At 43.4% G+C, this 22012-nt stretch overlaps 1 long non-coding RNA gene across 1 annotated transcript in view; it reads left to right on the top strand.

Annotated features, from left to right (window-relative positions):
* The first annotated feature begins 5693 nt into the window (after window positions 1–5693).
* Window positions 5694–22012, top strand: part of LOC107978183 — a 91682-nt gene continuing 75363 nt past the window's right edge. The window contains exons 1-2 of the long non-coding RNA XR_003479654.2: window positions 5694–6301; window positions 7698–7866. This is a non-coding gene — a long non-coding RNA (uncharacterized LOC107978183). The remainder of the gene's footprint in view (window positions 6302–7697; window positions 7867–22012) is intronic.

Here is a 22012-nt window from a genome sequence, read left to right as displayed (position 1 = left end):
ACACAGTTTAAGCAGCATGGAGACTCAAGGATTTTCCTTGAGTCCTAAAAAGTCTAGACACCTTCTAAAAGAGGTTCTGGGCTGGAGAAATGGCTCAACAGTAAAAAATACCTGTTGCACAAGTGAGGAAATTACTCTGAAAGGGCACTCATGCTCCCTCCCACAATAATAATTTTAAATTTTGGAATAATTAGTTCCTAGATGGAAACTTGAACATGAAATTAATGCTCAGACCTAGTTAGCATTATAAATGCTTGCATTTAGGGGCTGGAGAGATGGCTCAGAAGTTAAGAGCACTGGCTGCTTTTCCAGAGGACCTGGGTTCAATTCTTAGCACCCACATGGTAGCTAACAATTGTAACTCTGATCCCAAAGGATCGGACACCTTCACACCAATGCACAAAAATAAATTAAAAAACAAACAAACAAACAAACGCTTGTACTTAGGTTTCATTTGTTTGGTTTGTTGGATGTCTTTGGCAGCAGGGTCTTGCTATGTAGCCTTGGCTGTCTTGAATTTGCAGAGATCCCCTGCCCTGCCTCCTGAGTGAGCATGGGGTTACAGGTACGAGCCACCATGCTTGGTGAAACAATAGGACTCTTCCTGATTTTGGAAACTTAAACAGAAAAATGTGAACAAACTTAGTTGCTAGTGACAGAACTAAGGGAAAAGGCTCCAAAGACAACTGAGGACCAGAATAGCTGACCTGTGCTAAAGGTGGAATGATACTAGTGTTTCCTAATTTTGTAAGTGAAGGATTACCCAAACAATCTGGCTTTAGATATGGCTCCTGTGACTTTTTCTCCATGAGACATGGCAGTGCTTTGATTCCTGGAACTTAGGCAGTGGCCTTACCTCTCTTACTGACTCATACTGACAGCATCACTGCTGGGGACAACCTGGACAAGTCTCCATGCTGGCACACTTGGTAGTCTCCACCTGTCTAGGGGCAGGGATCTGTTCAGGACCCCCCTCACTGATGCCTGAGTACCAGACCAGCAAGTACTATGTTTTCCCTATCAGACATGCCTATGATAAGGGCATACAGTAGGCAGTGTAAGATTAATAATAATAAAATAAGGCAAGTTCAACTCTATACAACCCGGCAAAAGGTATGTGATCATGACCTCTCTTGTCCAAGTGCTAACCAGGCCCAGGGCCTGCTTAACTTCTGAGATCAGACAAGATGTATATGGGGGGGGGTGCATTCAGGATGGTATGGCCATGCTGGTCTCTCTAAAATAATTGCCTGCATTGCACTCACCCACCTTGTGATATGAAGTGATATAACACCATTAAGACAAGATCAAATGAGGTGAATGACTAAGCAACTTGTCATGAACTGTGGCAATCACTTTGTAGTTCAAGGAGACAGTGAAACTACCACAAAATTCTATTTCCTTCTGTTTATTTTTCCAAGACAGGGCCTAACGCAGCCCCAGCTAGAACTTCCTATGTAGGGAAGGATGACCTTGAATTCTCAATCCTCCTGCCTCCACTTCCCAAGTAGTTCGATGCTCTGCATGGCCCACCATGACTAGCCTTTATAATTTCAGATAAAAGGTCTGTACTTTAGTAACTTTGGCACAGTGTTTTTCTGTCCTTACAAAGCCACAGGTTTTTACCTTATCCCTTCAAGGAAGCACGTCATGGCTTCTCTTTGGTGTATTCAAATTGTCAGAATTACTACTCATGAACACTGGGGCCTCTGTTAAGTACTTCTTAAATACAAGCACTATGATGCCTTAACAGCTGATGTGATAACCCAGACAGAAACAAGACTGGGGCAAACCTGAAGAAGCCCTCATTGCACTCTTTTGGTGACTTGCTTAAAGTCAGGTATGAAAGCATATCACACATGCCTGTCATTCCAGCACTCAGGAGATAGAAGCAAGCAGATTGAAAGTTCTAGGTTACCCTGGGCTACTTAGTGAGTCCTTGTCTAAAAAAAAAAAAAAAAAAAAAAAAAAAAAAAAAAAAAAAAAAAAAAGTAAGATGGCAAACATTGTAAATTGAGTAATTGGAAGACTGGGAGGTAGGCAAATGGCCTGGTTGAGTAACATGGCTAACTAAGGGAAAACAGCATCTGCTCCGTAGATGTGCTGGATTAAGGGATGATTCACAGCTTGTGAAGGATGGGGCAGAAGGCACGAGATTCTGCCATGCTATGCAGAATGGTGCATAATTTACAACTTACCAATCATTTATTTCTGGAACTTTCAATCTAACATTTCAGACTGAGTTGGGCGTGGGACATGAAACCACACAGAGTGAATCCGACTGGTCTCACCAGCCAGATGAGAGGATCCCACTACATGCAGCAGAGAAAAGGAAAGAGTGACTCTGAAAGCAATTTAGTAATTTCTAAGATGTCACTCCTGAGCCCAGGGAGAAGGAGGTTTCATCTAATTTTCCAAAGGCAGGGCCTACAGAAAGCTGTGAGGCCTATGTAGGGGGCTGCATGAGCTATCTGGTTTACTACTTAAGTTTACCACTTAAAGATAGTGCAAAATGGATCAATGCAGGGACCAGGTCATGTTGCCAAACACTTGAAAATGGCACCTTGAGGTGTGGATTCTTCTCTGGCTGTTCTGGGTGGTTACTGAGTGCTCCTAAGAGTAGTCAATAGGAAAAGGGTTAGCCTCACCAGCCAGCACACAGACTTCTATTTGATCAGTTTTTGTTTTAAAACCCAGGCGCTCTAATTTAACTTCCCCACCAAATGTATCTTCTTTCTCACAGAACTGGGGGTGATTGAAACCAGAAATCTAAGTCTCAAAGTACAGACTTTCAATTAAACCCCTGGTCTTCCCTTCCATACCCTTCCCCTGATGTGGTTCCTCCAATTTATGAGCATTTCTGGGGTTGTAAAGTATAAACTGCTATCCTCACTCTTCTCTGATGTGCTGGGAAATTAATACATGGCCTTGCACATAATAGATAAGTGCTCTGCTAATGAACTCCATCAATGGGCCGCTGACTCTATTTTTACACAGGATCTAAGTTGTCCAACTGGACTTGAATTCATCATCCTTTTGCCTCAACCTCCAGAGTAGCTTGGTTGCACAGGCCAATTCCACCATACTCAGCCTAAATACGTCTGACAACCCCTTGTGTTATGGGATATCTGTACACTGTGAGGCTGTGTTGCTGTGAATGGCGTAATAACGAGCTGTATGGCCAATAGCGAGGCAGGAAGTACAGGTGGAACTTATGGGCAGAGAGAAAAGTCTAGGAAGAAGATGGAGTCGCCAGCCAGACAATGAGGAAGCAGCATGGGCAATAAAGAGAGATATGTTCACTACAGAACATAGATTTAAAAATATGGGTTAATTTAAGTTATAAGAGCTATTGTGACAAGCCTCAGCTAAAGTTGAACTTTCATAATTAATAAGTCTCCGTGTTGTTATTTGTGAGCTGGCAGCCCAAAGAAAAATCCATCTACACTCTTGCCCTCTGCTTTGATTCCCTTTCTTTCTTCTAGCAAGACTACTTTAACATCTCTCATCCACCGATGTCTCTTTCTCCCTCTCTTGGGGCTTGAGGACATTTGTATTTTCTCAGTTCAGATAGCTTTCACAGGAAACAAACCCCTGTTTAATGTCTCAAGCTGAACCAAAATCTCCTTTGAAGTGTATTCGTTTTTAAATTATGAATTTTGGCTGGTGAAATGGCTCAGCAGGCCAGGCATTTGCCATCAAGCCTGACAAGTGACCCAAGTCCAGGATCCAGAATCTGCACAGTGGAAGGACAGAATCAACTCCTAAAAGTTGTTCTCTGATGCACACACACATATGTGCATAGAAATGAATGCTAAAGAATTACTTTAAAATCAATGGTATAACTATAGACTAACATGAAAAATGTTCATAATATATTCCTTTCTTTTCAGTATCTTTGGTTTTCCTGATTGAAAAAAAAATTTTGGTTTTAGGGCTTGGATTTGTTTTTTCCAAAAAGCAACAAATGCTTGTTTGATGATAATCCAATTGATAATCAAGTGAGGCCCTCATAATCCTAACCTCCAAACAGGTTGGCTTCCGTTCCTCTGTCAAATATGCCTTTTACTGATTCAATATTAATAAAAATACGATAAAAAACCGGATAACACTAAGATATTAATAGATGCTAACTCTGGACAGAGGGATTCATGATTGCTGCTTAACAAGTACTTTCTTATATTTCTGTATTTTTTCCTGTTACTTTTTATTCACTATGTGTATGAGGGGGTGGATGGCAGAGGACAAGCTTCTTGAGTTGCTTCTCTCACTCCACCACATGGAACCTGGGGATTGAACTCAGGTGTGAAGCTCAGCAGCAAGGCCTTTTCCCACTAGGCAATTTCACCCACCCTCTTTATAAGTAAATACACCATTATTGTTTGTTTGTTTGTTTTTTAACAATTTTAGGAAAGTAACCCTCATAATCTCAAAAAAATGTGTATGTGTGTTTGAACACATGAGTGTGACTGCCCTGGAACTAGTGTAACTGTGGTTTTGAGCTGCCATTTGTGAGTGCCAGTAACCAAACTGGTCCTCTGTAAGAGGAAGCAGTCCTAACCACTGAGCCATCTCTCCACCTGGCAAAACCTGAAATTTAAAGGCTGGTGCTTAAAATACACATTAGCTGACAGGACTCGTTTTCTGTAATTTCTCATTAAAAAACTAAAGAATGATGCAGTTAAAGGTTCTGATGTCTACACATAAGAGATCTTAAAGTCCTCATTATGGCTAAATAGGTAAACATAATTTAAGCACTACGTTTCTATCGGTTACGTAATTTATGTAACCAGACAAGGACATAAGCATTTCACAAATGAGCATCCTCTTGATTTTGTTTTCCTTCGTTCATTCTTTAACTAGTTGGTTTGGAAATGTCTGACCTCAAGTCTTATGTGGCTTCCAGGCCTTCTGAAGTTTTATTCTCCCCAAACTTTGTGATTCTTGTCTGGTGTCTGAAATTATAAACAATTTAGTTTTACGTCAACTTACCAATTAATCCCTACGAAGTTTCTTAGTCAATGAAAACAATACATTTATATTGCTTTACTTCATTTTTTTTTTTTCCTGTTGGGGATTGAACACTGGGTTTTTAACATGGCTATAGACAGCTCTGTCACTGAGCTAACACCTAACACCACAAGGCACAGACAATGCCTACATTCTACATTCATAAACCAAGCCTCCCTATCTCACTTCAGCCGGACAGTAATTCTGCACTCAAGAAACTGGAGTTGATAGCAGGCCCAGTCCCTGGCCAACGTGGGTTACATAGTAAGTCCTAACTCAAAAGTAATTCTACCAGTACTTCTACTCAAACGTCCGACTAAAGCCTCAGGGTCCAAACAGTAACCATTCCAGAACTGGTTATCAACCTTCATCCCAAACAGAGCTTGACTGGGCCCTATTTGGTTTTCCAGCAGAGTGACTGCTGGGAAAAGAGGGGTCTGGCTGGGGAGCCCCTGGCCCTTCCTCAAGGGCTAACCCGAGCCTTCTGCAGGACTGGACCTCGCCTCCCTGGCCCCCGGGGCCTATCAGAGCGAGGGCCCGGATGCGCCCAGTGACGTCACACCAGTCACTCCCCCCCACCCCCACAATTCAGCCGTGGGACACGCAACTGTCCCCGACCGGGCGAAGAGCGCGTCGGCCCGGACCGCGTCTGCGCACGCGCACAGTCCGCTAAAGAGGCCGCTCTAGGCCCGCAGTCCGCCTCGTTGGCCTGGGCACGCGCGCGCACGCGCGCCGCCCGCCCGGCACGCCCGAGCGGGAGGGCTGTTCCCCGTGTATCCCCACGTTCTTCTCACACATCTCCGCGCAAACACGGCGCGGGCCGCGCTCCTGCGAGCGGGAAGCGGGGTCGCTCTTCCCCGGAAGGCTAACCGGCCCTCCCTCGGCGCTCACGGCCTCCGTCTGCTCGCGGCCCACGATCCCCCGGCATGGGGGCGTGTTTCCGGTGGCGAGGCTCGGAGCCCTCCGCCTTTCCTGCACCGGAATGGCTCAGGCAACGCTTCTTCCTCCGCAGGCTATTAGTTCTTCCCGTCGCCTCGTCCTAAGAGTACTGCATTAAAAAATAAATAAATAAAATCCGGTTTGTTATGCAAGCAGCATCCCAACAGTACACAATTATATCAAAAATAGCTAAGCGATTAAAAAAAAAAAGTCTGGCGTGGTTGAGGCAGGAGGATTGCAGTGAATTCTAAATCCAGCCTGGGCTACGTAGTGAGACTGTTGTCTCAAAAACCACGGAGGGAAGGGAGGCGGAACAATGGAGCGGAGTAGTCCGTACATTTGGGAGGCTGAGGTAGGATCAGGTTTAGCCTGGGCTACCTAGGGTGGACCTGTTCACTTGGGTGGGGCAACAAACTGAACCCATGAGAAAAAGCATTGCCACACTGCTATCTATGTAAATGCAGACTTTTCGGATATACACAAAGAGGCATTTGGTGCATGTTTCTCCAGGTCTTACAAACATTTTAAATGGTTGTTTTGTCTATTTTAATTGTTTAAAGAATCCTTTGTTAGTGGACTTTTAAGGGTATTTGCAGTTTTTCACTTCTACAAGCAGTAATAGGTTGCTAGAGCAAGGGAACTCACATCTGTAAGATTCTGAATGTTAAATGTCTCCCTAGAAGTGTTTTTATTAAAGTGCATTTTCCCAATTAGAATGCTGTGTGAGAGTGTGTACCTCATTCCATTACTAATCAGTCTTTTAAAAGGCTCTTGTATAAATTAATATTTTGTTAGCTAAGTATAAAACTGAATGCTTTCCATATATTTACTGGTTCTTTGTGATTTGTTGGCTTATAATTTCTGTTTATTTTAAATTTGAGATATTCACATTTTTAAAATCTACAGTGCTTTTGTATGCTAGCAACATTTAGTTTTATTTAAATATTGCAAAAAATGCTTGGTTATAAAATTTATCTTTTAAGATAGTCAATAAGGTTTAGTTTGTGAAGGAGGGTATTAACTTTTGTGTAGACATAGCTATCAGCCTTCTGTCTCCACCTTATCTTCCTGCTTAACTTGCTACATCTCCTTGTACAGTTGCAGGGGTTTTAATATAGTTGTGCACGCATACAATTTACTCCATTTGAAGTATACTTAAAAGGAGCAAGATTAGCTGGCTGGTGGCGGCCTCACAGACCTTTAATCCCAGCAGAGGAAGGAGGATCTCCGTGAGTCCAAGGCCAGCCTGGTGTACAGAGCCAGTTCTAGGACAGGTTCCAAAGCTACACAGAGAAACCCTGTCTTGAAAAACAAAACAACAATAAAAAAATTAAAAGGAGCAAAAAGGGACTAAAGATGTAGTTCTATGATGAAGCACATTGCCTAGAATCTTTGAGCCCCCAGATATGGTGCTCAGTATTGCCAAAACAAAAACAAAAAGAAAGAAAAAGGGAAGAATCTAGCATACATGCCATTTATTTAATGGATATTCAGTCTTATCTACTGACTGAAAATGCTGCCTTAGCCAGAAGGTGGTGGCACATGCTTTTAACCCCAGCACTCAGGAGGCAGAGGAAGGCAGATCTCTGAGTTCGAGGCCAGCCTCGTCTACAGAGCAAGTTCTAGGATGGACGGACAGGGCTACACAGAGAAACCTTGTCTCAAAAAAAAAAAAAAAAAAAAAAAAAAAAAAAAGCCCAAACAAAAAACCTCACTGGCCCTGTTTAATCTACCTTTATTTTTTAAAGTTTCAGTGGTGTGACTCCCTGGGTAACAGTCTGAAGAACTTGCCAGTGGCAGCACTTCACCTGGGAAGCAGCACTCAGGAGGCAGGTGGATCTCTGTGAGTTCGAGGCCAGCCTGGTCTATATAATGAGTTCCAGGACAGCCAGAGCTCCACGGTGGAACCCAAGAGTTGTAAGTTTGATTGGAATTTGTATTAACTACTTTTCTCTTTGCTTCGATGAAATACCTGAAGGGAGACAACCTAGGGAAGAAAGGCTTATTTCAGGTTGTATTTTTTTTTTTTTTTGGATTATTTTGTTTTTATTTTTATTGTTTGTTTTTTAAATTTTTATTTGTATAATTTATTTAATTTCTATTTATATAATATAAATATACTAATTTAATTCACATAATTATATAAATAATAAAAATTACTTAACTAGTATTAAAATTATTATTTTGAAGGGATACAGTCCATCTGTGGTGGGGAAGACATGCAGTAGGAGTGTGAGGCAGCTGGTCACATGACATTCTCAACCAGGAAGCAGAGACATGAATGCTGTCTCAGCTTCCTTTCTTCCTTTTATTCAGTCTGGGCCCTCAGCCCATGGAATGGTGCTGCCATATTTCAGGTGTGTTTCCCTAATTATTCTTAACTCAGGCTAGAAAATCCCTGACATGTCCAGAGCTTGTCTCTTTCAAGTTGACAATATTAACCATCACAAGTTTATCCCTTGTCAACTTGACAACCAAACATATAACTTCTTAATTTTTTTTTATTTATGTGCATTTGTGTTTTGCCTACATGTATATCTGTATGAGGGTGTCAGAGTTACAGACAGGTATGAGCTGCCATGTGGGTGCTTGGAATTGGACAGCCAGTGCTTTCAACCACTGAACCATCTCTCCAGCCCCCAAGCATATAACTTTTATGTCATGACTTTTTTTTTTTTTTTTTGGTTTTTCGAGACAGGGTTTCTCTGTGGCTTTGGAGGCTGTCCTGGAACTAGCTCTTGTAGACCAGGCTGGTCTCAAACTCACAGAGATCCACCTGCCTCTGCCTCCCAAGTGCTGGGATTAAAGGCGTGCGCCACCAACGCCCGGCATGTCATGACTTTTCAACCCTTGTGGCCACTGACTCATGAGCATCTCATAATGCAAAAGTCATTCAGTCCAACTTTGCATCGATAAGGTGGAATCCTCCGCTGCTGCCCTCAGGGCACCCTCCCTCCTGTCCCAGTGCAGAGCTCCAGGTGCACTAATCTCTGTAACAATTATGGCGCTTTCAGACATAGCATGTTTGTAATTGTAAACTTGCTCACACTTGCTCCAGATTTTGCTCTCTCTAACTGAAGATCCAGACAAGAGCAGCAAACAGTACCCATGACACAGCATGAATGCAAGCTTGTTTTGAAATTTCTTCTACCAAAAATAGTAGTCAGTTGCTTTTGAGTTTGTGTCCCTCAAGTTCTCAGGACATGGGCAGATGTAGTCCTAATCCTCAGAAACCTCGTGAGCTGGGTCTCCACTGTCACATTTCTCTTGGCATTCTGTTCTTCCAGATTCCATGAAAATGCCCCCAATAAGTTCTGCTTACAGGGTTCTAGAGATCTGCTAGAGCAAAGCTCTGGACTCTCCTACATTCCTCCCACAAACGGTGTACATCGGCCTAAGAACCTCATGATCGTGTTGGCCACAGCCACAGCTCCACTCCTAAGTGCCAGCTTGTTGGACATGGTCCAGGAATGGAGTTGTGGGAGAATTCTGTGGGAGTCTGATGACCTTAGTGCCTCAAACCATGGAATTATTCTTGGAATGTGTTTCCGTGCTCCTCCCAGGTGTAGCAGATAGGAGTGAGTTTACTTCGAATTATTCATTACAAGTGGCTAATTGTTATTTGTTTTTATGCTTCTCTGGAAAAACAGTTTGCCACGTGTGGATTGTCCTTGTGAGTGTACACTTCACTCATGTGAGTCTTCAGACCCCCAGAGTATAAACTGTCTGATGCTCTGAATAAATTGGCTATTGCCTGAGACTTTTGTCTGCCTCATTTTTTGGCTTCATTCTCCCAGGTCCCACTCCCTCTGGAGCGGTGACACCAGCTTTCTGTCTAGTTCCTTTCTTCATTGCCATGACAAGATGCCTGACAAAAGCAATTTAAGGGATAAAGGATTTCCTTTTTTTTTAGTGTTAGTACACAGTCCATCATGGAGGTGAAGGCTTGCAGCAGGAGTGTGAGGTTACATCGAATCTGTATTCAGGAAGCAGAGAAATGTGAATGAATTCTGGGGCTAGGTCTGCTTTCTTCCTTTTAGTTCAGAAACCCAGCTTGAAATGGTGCTGCCCACATTTAGATCAGCTTCTTCCACCTCAATAGCTCAGTGTAGAAACTTCCTAGCAGACAAAGTCTTGTCTCCTGGGTATTTCAGGTTCTGTCAGCTGACAATACTAAACACCACAGAATTGCATTAACATTCTAGATCTGGGAAAATGAATATCACGTAACTTCATTTTATTTCTTCATTTTATTTATTTTATTTATTTCTGATCGAATTCAGAGCCTTGAATGTGCTAGCTGAACAAAAAAGAGAAAAAGGAAGGACATGAGTGCTCCTGGGCATGGTGGAGGAGAGAGTTTATTGCAGATGTGTGGGAGAGCATAGCCAGAGGCAGGGACGTCTGGGAGAGCCCAGAGTGGACATGACCCTGAACCATGCGAGGAGGGTGGGGGAGAAGGGAGAACCAGGTGCAGCAGCCAGGAGGGCAAAAGGTAAAAAGTGAGCAAGTAACCAAAATGTCTGGATTACATAGAGAAGGGCAGCTGGGGGAGGGGCAGCCCAGCCTCTGGGTTGGAGAATTCGGGATTAGAGGGCAGGGAATACCAGCCATACCCTGTAGCAGGTAGGACTGAGGGATGCTGGGAGAAAGAACTGGTGGCCAGGTCCGTTTTGATATGTTAAATAAGCGCCTCAGCCGTTTGTTCCGGGTTTGAGACTTAGCAACCATCTGTCACATGCAGGTGGAACACAGAAGTCTTTGAGGGAGCTGCCCAAACGTCCCCATCGCTCCAAATACACAGTCTTCAAACTCAAGCCAGCCTGAACAACCTCTGTTTTAAAACCCCAAATGCTGCTTAGTTTGACAAGTTTTCCAGTAGCAGTTTCTTCACATGCATCCAAAACATTTATTTAATTCACTCAAATATGTGTTGGGCTTTTCCCCTTTGCAGTAGTTTCTGCTTACATACCCCCCTGAACATCTTCATCCATAAAAATTCTCCTTTCGTCAGAGAGACAGCCAGACGTCGATGGCTTGTCAATGTGACATCAGAATACGGTTTCCCGTTAGCTCTCTGAGCTCTGTAACTTAGTTCTGGTGATGATTCATAGGAGGATGACAGTGACTCATCTGATTTCAGTGAGCCACAGGGTCTCAAAGACGTATAGCATGTCCTGGAACCCAACTTAAAAAGAAAGTCTCACATATGAGTAAGAGCATTTACATCCCAATACATGATGCTGAGCCAAGCATGGTGATTCATGTCTGTAACTGCAGCACCCCAACGCAGAGGCAGGAAGGTTGACAGTTCAAGGTCAACTTGTACTACAAAGACAGGCTCTGTCTCATAAAGCAAGTAGGTAACAAAAAAACCTAACCAAGCAAACAACATAATGAAGAAATCCATTTTCAAGAGGACAGCTCTACAGTTGTAAGATGATAAACAGAAGACACAATTGAATAAGTATCTGCACTGGAATAGACATAAAATAGAAAGGAAATTGGCACTTCATTCTTAATATGAGCACATGGTTCTTTCTCAAATCCTGTTTTACCAGATGTATTTAAGAACAAAATTGCTGGGGGTTTAGACATCATAAAAGACACATGCCACATACTGTAGCATCTCAATGGAGATGGACCATCATGTTCAATAAAAATACTAGTGTCAAGTAAAAATTAGTATAAGCCATAACTAAAATCAGTAAGGCCTATAAACAGCCACACACCTGTTCAGGTCAGATTTGGCTGCCAAGTAAGATTGTCATGAACTTAAGAAAAATTTTAGATTTTTAGAGGTGGATAGATTTTTCAGAATTTAGATAATGACTGGTTGACCTAGTCAAGCAACATGTTTAAATTTTAATAGGCACTCAGTTTGCCCAGCCAGCTCTCTGGAGTCTGCTAAGAGTTTCTTTGAAGTCCTGCTTATGTCAGATAGCTCTGTGGTTTGGACTGTTTAGTCTAAAGGCAAAGAACAGAGTTTCAGAAGAAGAAAATACAGACTGTAAAGTAATTATTGAAAGTAATGGATAAAGTTCCTTACCAGCTTGCATTCCGGACCTTTGTAGTCTGTCATTATTTCATTGTGACATTTTGGTTTTAAAGAGTGCAGTTTTAAATAAAACTTTTCAGTGGGTCTTTAAATTTTTTACTGTACAATTTCTTTTAAAAAAGGATAATTTGCATGTATGTGCACATCTGTGTGTGCGCCTGTGTAAGTTTATATGCACTGCATGAGTGCAGGTGTCTACAGAGGCCAGAAGAGAGTATCAGACCCTCTGAAGTTATATGCTGTTGTAAGCTGCCTGAAGTGGGCACTGGAAACTGAATCTGGGTCCTCTGCAAGAGTAAGAGGCACCATCTCTCTTGCCCTGTTACATTTTTTCTTAAACCCATCAACGAAGAAATCCTTCCTTCATGTTTCTACGCTGCATCTCTATGTAGAAGTATTTCCTTATGTCCAGCCCATGACTGGCTTTACTGAATGTTGTTTCACTGAATCTTAAAAGTGTGAGAATTAATGAACTTTTCAGTAAGGTAAACTGAGTGCCTGTTTGTCAGACTCTATACTATGTGGTAGATGAGAAACACTCAAGACTGTGACAGAGTAAAGGTGCCACACAAGCCTGGTGATCCAAACTCGGTGCCCTGAACCCACACGAAGGTCAGAGAGCACTGATCCCCAGAATTGTCCTCTAACACCCACATACACAGAGTGCCGCAGGGCACTTTCTTACTCTCCCTCTCCTTCCTCCCTGCCCCTTCCTCCCCCTCTCTAATAATCAAAAGAATGTCACAATACCTTGTCATAGGTGATGTAAAGCACAGTGTGCCATGGAACACCATGCTCTGAGATGAGAAGGGGACTGAAAGTTAAATACTCTCCGATGGTGTCTTAATTATTGTACTGTTCCTGTGAAGAGACACCATGACCAAGGTAACTATTATAAAGAAAACATTTAATTGAGGCAGTGGCTTACAGTTTCAGTCATGATGGTGGGGGGTGTGGAGGTGTGCAGGCAGACCTGGTGCTGGAGAAGGAGCTGAGAGTCCAACACCTGGATCTGTAGGCAGCAGGGAGAGAGACACTGGGCCAGGGCTGGGCTTTTGAGAACTCGAAGCCCACCTCCAGTGACACACTTCCAACAAGGCCACACCTACTCCAACAAGGCCACACACACACACACACACACACACACACACACACACACACACACACCTCCTAATCCTTCTCAAGTTGTACCATTCCCTGATGACTAAGCATTCAAATATGGGCCTCTGGGAGCCATTCTTATTCAAACCACCACAGATGGTAGAAATACAGACCCCTAGACCCACTAAGCAAAAACCTGAGTGGCGCTTGCAGCCTGTTTTAACAAGCAGTGCCAAGTGAATATGATGCCTGCTGAAGTTGAAGAGTGTGGAAAAAATAGACAATCTTCTCCTTGTTTGTTTGTTTGAATTAGGATCTCACTATGTATTCCAGCTAGACTGGAACTCACTGTGTAGTCCAGGTTGATTTCAAACACACTGTGATGGTCCTGCATCAGCCTCCAGAGTAGACAGTTTTGCCATATTCGGCAAGACAAAGTGAAAGATGATATTGGAAATGTAAGCATGCTTCATTTATAGTCGTAAAGACTCCAAACTTCAGTGAGCATAGGGGAGCACATCTTTAATCTCAGCTCTTAGGAGGCAGAAATAAGTGGATCTCTAAATTCAAGCCCAGCCTGTTCTGCATAGTGAGTTCCAGGTCATTAGGGTTACGTAGTAAGACCTCTCAGTCAAAACGAAAAACAAAACTAACAACAACAACAACAACAACAAAACCAAAGCCAAAACCAAAAAAACCCACTGTACCTCATGCTATAGGTATAATGAACAAAACAATCCTTACTCACTGGGAACTTAGTCTATAGACAAATGAATGTGTTATGTCTTGTGGCAGGAAATGCCACAAGGAAATTATACCCAGTCAAAATCCATGGTGGGTAGTTCATAGGTCCAAGGGGGAACCTGTTACTGTTGTTTTTGCTAAATGGACATAGTGTTAGCTTTCTTTTTTAAAATTTATTTATTTATTTTTATTACATATACAGTGTTCTGTCTGCATATTTGCCTTCACACCAGAAGGGGGCACCAGATCTTATGAAAGATGGTTGTGAGCCACCATGTGGTTGCTGGGAATTGAACTCAGGACCTCTGGAAGAGCAGTCTAGTGTTCTTAACCTCTGAGCCATCTCTCCAGCCTTAGTGTTAGCTTTCTAAGTGCTTATATTTATATCCATATATAAGTGCTTCTCTTAGCCTTAGGCAGAGACACTTCATTTTACAGTGGCTGGTAGCTAATATAGAGACTCATAACTGGCCAAAGGGTGGAGAGTAAGTGACTATTAGGTGCTCAGCATTAAGTGGAACATTTCCATTGCTTCCTCCAAAATACAAAGTGTGGTGAGTACAAGGAAAGCTTTAAGAGCCAGAGGATGGGAAAGAGGGCTGTGAAACACCATTGTACCCCTAGCTTCTTAGCATCAGTGGTTCCTGCACAAAAAAATCAAGGCCCATCAACTTTCCATTGTTGATGATGGAGGCATTCATAAGGTCCCGTCCCTCCAAGGAGCCACAGACAGTGAACTAATGGCTGCTGGAGGAGGGGGAAATATATTCTTCAGTGATGTATAACCCCATGCTTGAGCTTATGCTAGAAAAGTGAATTAGATGCAGCAGGGGCCTCACTTGCACACAGACACAAGGCAAAGTAGGAGATAGAAGTAGGTGGAGTTTCTCTGTGTCTTGGCAGCTGATCCTAAACAACCATTCAGAGACGTATTATTAACTATAGATGCTCGTCTGATAACTCGGGCTGGTTACTAGCTAACTCTTAACATCTTAAATGAACTCCTATCTCTTATCTGCCCTCTGCCATGTGGCGGTACTTTGTTTCAACATGGCACATTCATCTTGCTTCTTTCTGAGTCTCTCGTGACTCTGCCAACTCTGCCCTCATTCTTCCCAGCATTCTCTCTGCCCCAGAAATCCTGCCTAGCCACTGGCCAATCAGCTTTTTATTAACAATGAGAGCAATACATATTTACAGCGTGCAAAGCTTGTTCCACAGCAAGGAGAGGCATTGTTGGGAAGAGGGATTTATCTGGAAGGGGGAAAGATGATTAATGGGGTATGGTCAAAGCATACACATGTGAAGTTTAAAAAAAGGAACTAAAAGGTTAATTCTGAATGATTACATAACATCCACAAAATGATGGGAATGAAGGCCAGGCGGCAGGTTCTCAGGGGTTGAGAAGGAGGTGATGGAGGGAAGTTGGTGTGGACATAAGAGCGTTTCTATAATGCCTGGTGTGGTGGTGCACACCTGTAATTCCAGCACTCGTGAGGCTGAGGCAGTTAGATCACCAACTCCAAAACACCCAGGCTGTAGAGAAAGAATGGGCCTCAAAAAGAAAACAGCAAAAAAGGACAATGCTTTCATCTAGATCTGGGTTGTTCTCCAAATACCAGTGTGTTAAAGACTCAGTCCTAGCACCACTGTGTTGGGAGGTAGAAGAAACGTTAAGAAGTGTAGCCTCCTTAAAGGTCTTGTCATTGGAGCAGGCTGTGGAAGGAGATCATAGGAACTTAGCTTAAAATTGCAAGCTAAAATAAACCTTCCTACAAGCCAACTCTCAGGTATCTGTTACAGTTGTGGAAAACTGATTGCCCCAGTGTCCTGAAGTTGAAAGACCCTCGAGGTGATGAGTCTCCCCTATCCAGCCGGTCCCCCAAGAACTCAATGTCCAGGCCAGTTGATGCAACACATAAGAGGCTTTATTGCAGTTGTTTAACAAACTAACCCCATGTTAGCTCCGGCCTTTCATCCATCCACCATGGCAGATGGCTAGGAAAGACAGGAAAGACGCTGCGAAGCCACTGCATAGAGATCTTATAGGGTAGCATAAGGGGAGGGTCTAGGGGTACGCACAGGCTCAGGATTGGTGTGCCTCCAGGCTTGGAGGGTTTGCCCTGTGTTGATTGGGCAACTGGTTGTTATGGCCCATAGGCCGTTGCTATGCTCTGCGCATCATTACTGTGCACTTGTCCTAAAAGCACACCCAGAGCTGTAAAGCATAGCACCACCAACTAACTTCTGATTGGTTCCTTGCCATGAGGCAGGCATCTGACCTCCTAGTGACCAAGACAAGGTCAGGGCAAGAATGTGTTACTGTCATAGCTGCCGAAAGGGGAGCTGGTCCCTTCAAAGTGATGTGGGATAATGCTTTCATTCACTGTAAAGATTTGTCATTCGTATTGGTTTAATAAAATGCTGACTGGACAGTAGCCAGGCAGGAAGCATAGGTGGGGCTACTAGACTAGGAGAATTCTGGGAAGAGGAATGCAGAGACACAGTTGCCAGCCAGATGCAGAGGAAGCAAGATGAGAATGCCTTATTGAGAAAAGGTACCAAGTAAGTCGTGTGGCTAAACACAGATAAGAATTATGGATTAATTTAAGTTGTAAGAGCTTGTTAGTAATAAGACTGAGCAATAGGCCAAATGATTTATAATTAATATGAGCCACTGTGAATTTATTTGGGACTAAAGGGCTGTAGGACTGGGCAGGACAGAAACTTCTGTTTACAATGAAGGCCTGTGGAGATGCAGTGGTGGAAATGTGCTGGGCCTTGGCTGTATTGATCTCAGTGTCTTAGTTGTGACATTTATTATAGTTATGTAAATGGTACCCAGGAACTCTTTATCATTTCTTATAATTTCAAATAAATATCTTAATTTCAAAATAATGAATTTTAGAATAATATTCTGAAGAAGAACCAGAGTAAGTAAGGGGACAGAGATGAGAGTAATTATTTTGTATAGGACAATTTGGAAAGTCCTCAATTGAAACACATTACCATATTACCTATGAATATCTGGAGGATCCTAGAAGGATGATCCTAAGAGTGGAACCTCACAAACTCCTTCATCCACATTAGAGTGTCAATGGCATGGCATTGTGCAGATAACCAGAGCGGCTGTGAGTTTGTGCTTGCAATATACAGTATGGTTGAGAAAGCACTGTTGAGGCAGGCAAACATGGGAAATAATTTAGTAACCTGGGTCTACTTGGTTTGGATTATGCACATCCTCCTCTTCTAATAATGCACAGCTTCTTTAGGTACACACACACACACACACACACACACACACACACACACACACACACACACACACACACTCTTCTCTGAGCAGCAAATCAGCAACATAGGACAGGCTACATTCCTCTCAGAACAGTAGGATAAGCCTCTCCTCCGATGGTGACTATAAACTTGGACAGCTCTACTCAAACACGTTCCCAACACAATCTAGCCTGAGGCTAGGAGAAAAATCCAGCCTGACTTGATTTTTGGGTGTGTGCTCAGTAAGGCAAAGTGAATTTCAGGAAGAACCCCTTATTCACCATCTTATGCCTAGACATACTTGGATATACATATGATTAAACTCAGATGCTTCATGTAAGGGGACATTGCAGTAGAAAAATGATTGTATTAATCTGGCAATAAAAAAATGGAGAACCATCCAAATTCCACACCCAGTAACAAAACTGTTACTCTTGAACCCCATAAAGGAAAGCCCCAAACAGTAATCAGGGCCCTTGGGGATCTTCACTCATGTGGCCCACTGTTTCCTTGCAAGTGTAATTTGATCTCCTCCATTGTTTTGCTTTGAATAATGTTTCCTCATGGCTTTGCAGTCTGGGTGGGCTTTTATCTCATTCTTGAACAAAATTCCAAGAAGCTGGAGGCACCATTCACACAGTGACTATTGACTACTGGTGACACCATTGTGGATAGAGTTGGGTGAGCCAGGGGAGAGCAACAGGAAATACAATGATAGCTGGTGGAGGTGGTGGTTGCAGAGACAAATCACAAGGGTTTACAGCCGCAGTTCAGCACCGTCTGCCTTTATTCTGATTAAACGGAAGCCAAGCAGGGTTTTGGTAGAGAACTGACATGCTGTAACCTATACTTTACAAGTGTGACTTCATTCAGTTCAAAAGGAACTGAGGAGGGCATGGATAAAATTAGTGTTTTAGATAATTAGAGCAAGGGGTGACGTTTGGACTTGATGACAAAGGAGGAGGAAATGAGAAGCAGCCAGCTTGAGGTATGTCTATGTAGTCTATGGATTCTGTGTGGAATGCGAGAAAGTAAGTCCAAGATCTGAACCTAATCATGTGGGAACTAGAGCAGAGAGAGGAGGAAGAGTAAATGGGCAGAAGGTCAAAAGTTTAGTTTTTTTCTTTTGTTATAAAATAATCTCTTACAATGTCTTTTATGCTAGGTATGGTGGCATATGTCTTTAATCCTGGCACTTTGGAAGCATAGGCAGACAGAGCTCTGTGAGTGTGATGCCAGCCTGGTCTGCAGAGTGAGTTCCAGGACAGCGAGGGCTATGGAGCGAGACCCTGTCTCAAAACAGCAACACCCTTTATTTTACTCTCCATTTCCCACATGTACTCATTGCCCTTACTCACCCCATACCCTGTCCCCTCCCCTTCAACCTTCACGTCCTTTCTGTCTCACTCTTTCTTGTTCTTTTTGTAACCTGTTGAGTCCAGTCCATGTTGCTTGCTGGGATGCTGCCTGTCTTATTGGTTTGATTTTGGCTGAGGTTGTATGTGACTTTATGAACACAAGGCCATTTCACGTCCAGAAGGTATGAACAGCACTCTTGCCCATCCTCTGGTTCTTGTATTCTTCCTGCCCTTCTTTTCCAGTCTTCCCTGAGCCTTGATGTTGTGGTGCATATAAATGCAACATTTAGGGCTGTGCATTCAACAGTCACCCCCCAAGCCATGAGCTTTTGATCAGATGTATAGTACCAGCATGAAGTCCCTCCTGCGGAGCAGGCCTCAGACCCAATCAGAGAATGGTGGGCTGTCCCAATAATCGCCATGCACTATTCCACCTGCCTTGCTCGACAGGCAATTATTGTAGCATTCAGGGTTCACTGGCTAATACCATTGATTACTTTCTCTCTCAGTGACCTGCACAGCACCTACTAGCACTATGAAAGCTAGCTAGCAGGACAGAAGCTTCCAGGTCAGTTCTAGCTTGATTTCTCTATACCTTAAAATCAAAGTGTGTCGTGTCTTCAGCATTAAGGGTTTTAGTTATGGTAAGAAAACCAGAGCAGTAGCAATGAATGGCCTGTGTTGTTTGGGGACCTCTGGTGCCTCCCTGACCTCATAAGGTGGTATCCCTCACTTGGCACTGAGATTTTTACTTGATAACTCATGTCTTCTGAGTGGGGTGGGGGTGGACAGGGGTATAGCCCACCCATGAAGGGTACTTGTGCTCAAAGGCCTTAAACATTTTTTAAGTTATCTTACACAGCAGGTGGGTTTCCATGTGGATTAACATAGTAGTTAACATACTCACCACCTCCTCGCCCCTGTTCCCTGATAGCCCACACCTGCTTAAACTTTTAGCCCCTTCCAGTATTTCCCCCACTTTTATTTACATCACATGTATTCTACCATCTCTTAAGCCCCTCCCATGGGCCCTTTCTAGCTTCCTGGGGCTATACAGGCACTCTTAATTAAAAACACAGCTCTAAAAATTCCATGTTAGGATCCATACATGAGAGAGAAAACAAAGTCACTGTCTTTCTGAACCTGAGTTATCATCTCACTTAGTGCTATGTTTTCTAGCTCAGTCATTTTACTGAAAATTTCTTAATTTCATTTTTCTTTATAGTTGAATAAAATTTCTCTTTGTGGGGCTTGAGAGATGGCTCAGTGGTTAAGAGCACTTGTTGCCTATTGGTGAAGGACTTGTTCAAAGTAGGGTGAGTCTGGGCCAGATTCATTAACAGCCTTGTGGATAAGAGAAAGGTCAGTAAGGGGTATGAGCACCCATGGTTGGTTGGCTGTGTTTGATCCCACATTAACAGGGAAGGCAATGGTTGGACACCATGCAGCATGTGGGGTGCCAGGACAGATGCTGTAACACAGGCTGGGGGAGCAGTCGGGGGAAGGGGTGCTGTGGGGTGGACGTTGGGGCAAGCAGAGGTTCAAAATTCCTGCCATGAGTACTGGGGTGGAGGAGTGAAGGCCAGAAGGGGGGGGGGTTGGAGGGGTTAAACACCATGGCTTGAGAGGCACTGCTTGGAATAAGTGGTCTGACTCCTCACCTGATGTGTAAGGGGCCTCGGCCATGGGTGACATCAAGGTAATAGAGAGGTAACACTGGCCTGCTCCTGACAATGCTTGATGTGGGTGGGCAGCCATCACTTCCTCTGGAGAAGAGGATTTGAATCTGGCAATGATGGCTAATAGGATGGGGACAAAGGAAACAGAAGGACTCAATCCTGAGCTGACTTCATGCTTTTGGGCAAGAAAGAGCACACATATCCAGAGGTCAGGCTCCCACATGTTTTCGGGAGAAATCCAGGGTGCCAACACCATGGCCTCATCCCCCAAATCCTCCTGATTGTCGGTCTTAACCTTAAGGCCCCTGGTGACCAATATTGATTTTAATGCCCTCACCAGAGGCTCCTTACAGTGGGAGGGTAAGTTCCCCATTCTCTTAATGACAGGAGATGTAGACAGACTTGAACAAAAACAGGAGTGTGTCAGACACAAACAAAAATAGGAAGTGTGTCAGACCTTAGTTGATATTCCTAGCTAATGCACCAGGGGTACCAGACAGACACAAAGAAAAAGAAAGAAGGTCCCCATGCTCACCTTCACAAGGACCAAGGACATGAAACACGCCAACTCACTAAACAAGTCACCAAAGAGAGGGCAATGAAACACGCCTCGAAGTGGAGTCCAAAAGGGTGCTCATAAAGAAAGCAAAAGTGCACCGAGGTAGGATCTGCCGATGCACCGCCAGCAACAATAGGCAAAGAATAAGGCCCATAAAACAGCCACGAAGATGGAAAAAAGAATACACCCTATTCAAGTGGGGTCCATGAGCCTCACATCTAGGTGCCAGATGTTGCAGGTGACCCTGCTCAGACACCCCTTGGGGAGGGGATGAAAAGACACAGCACCAACAATGCAGGCACTGGAAGTCAAAAGAGTAGCAAGAGCATGCTGCAGACTCATTTATGAAGGAAGTTAGGCCTGCCTTTATACCCCCTCCCAAGGTCCCACTGGCTCAGGTGGCTGACTCTGCTGCGTTGTCCTTTCCTCATTGGTGTCTCTCGGTCAGCTGTCTCTTCATCAGCAGTCTCTAGGTGTAGAGGCAGGCTCAGGGATGAAGTGCCTGCCTGCTGCACATACTTATGTGGGCTGGCCTGGGCACCTAGGCAGGGTGACTGAGGCTTGGGTAGGCTGTCCAGCAGTTTCTCCTAAATCTTAAATAGTTGGTAATAATAACTTTCAGGGGCTAAATATTTGCATTACCTTGTTAAATGAGTTGCATAGGTACCATACCTTGAAGAAGATTTGAAATGTATGTATAGTATGTTCCAACAAAAAATAATCTCAACGTTGTATCAATATATAAAAATCCAAACCAATATAAAATATTTAAAACTAGTAGTTTTTTTGGGGGGAGTTTAAAAGTAGATTCAATAACCTACCTTTTTATCCTATTCCAAAACCCCCATTTTTTCTTTTCAAAACAAGAACCCTGAATCTAATTTCTTTTGTTCATTTTTTCATGACTATCACTAATAACCAATATTCCTAAATAATGGCAAATATCCATAACCACTGAACAACGAAAAATCACCCTCCCCACCTCTTGGGAATGTGAGTACCATGTTCTTCAAGTTACTTCCTGGGAGTGATGGAATCTTTAGGGTATCCTGAAAAGCAAAATCTGGGTTAATTGTCAAATCCTGAGAAAAGTAGCTGTATCATTTGTTGTTCAGTCTCTGCATGATGGAAAAGGGCAGGACTTGTCTCAATCCTGACTAGAGTAGTCTGTGAGGCTGGATCATTTTAGATAGCCTCCTCAAATGGTTCTAAACAGTTTGTAGTCCAAAGCCAATCTTTAGGTGGTGTTTTCAGCTTAGTGGCATTGTCACAGTCCTGGTGGAATTGTCAT

The sequence above is a fragment of the Cricetulus griseus genome (assembly GCF_003668045.3).
Source record: "Cricetulus griseus strain 17A/GY chromosome 1 unlocalized genomic scaffold, alternate assembly CriGri-PICRH-1.0 chr1_1, whole genome shotgun sequence".
Classification (NCBI taxonomy): Eukaryota; Metazoa; Chordata; class Mammalia; order Rodentia; family Cricetidae; genus Cricetulus; species Cricetulus griseus.
Note: the sequence above shows the minus strand (reverse complement) of the source record. Positions and strands in the feature narration are given on the sequence as shown.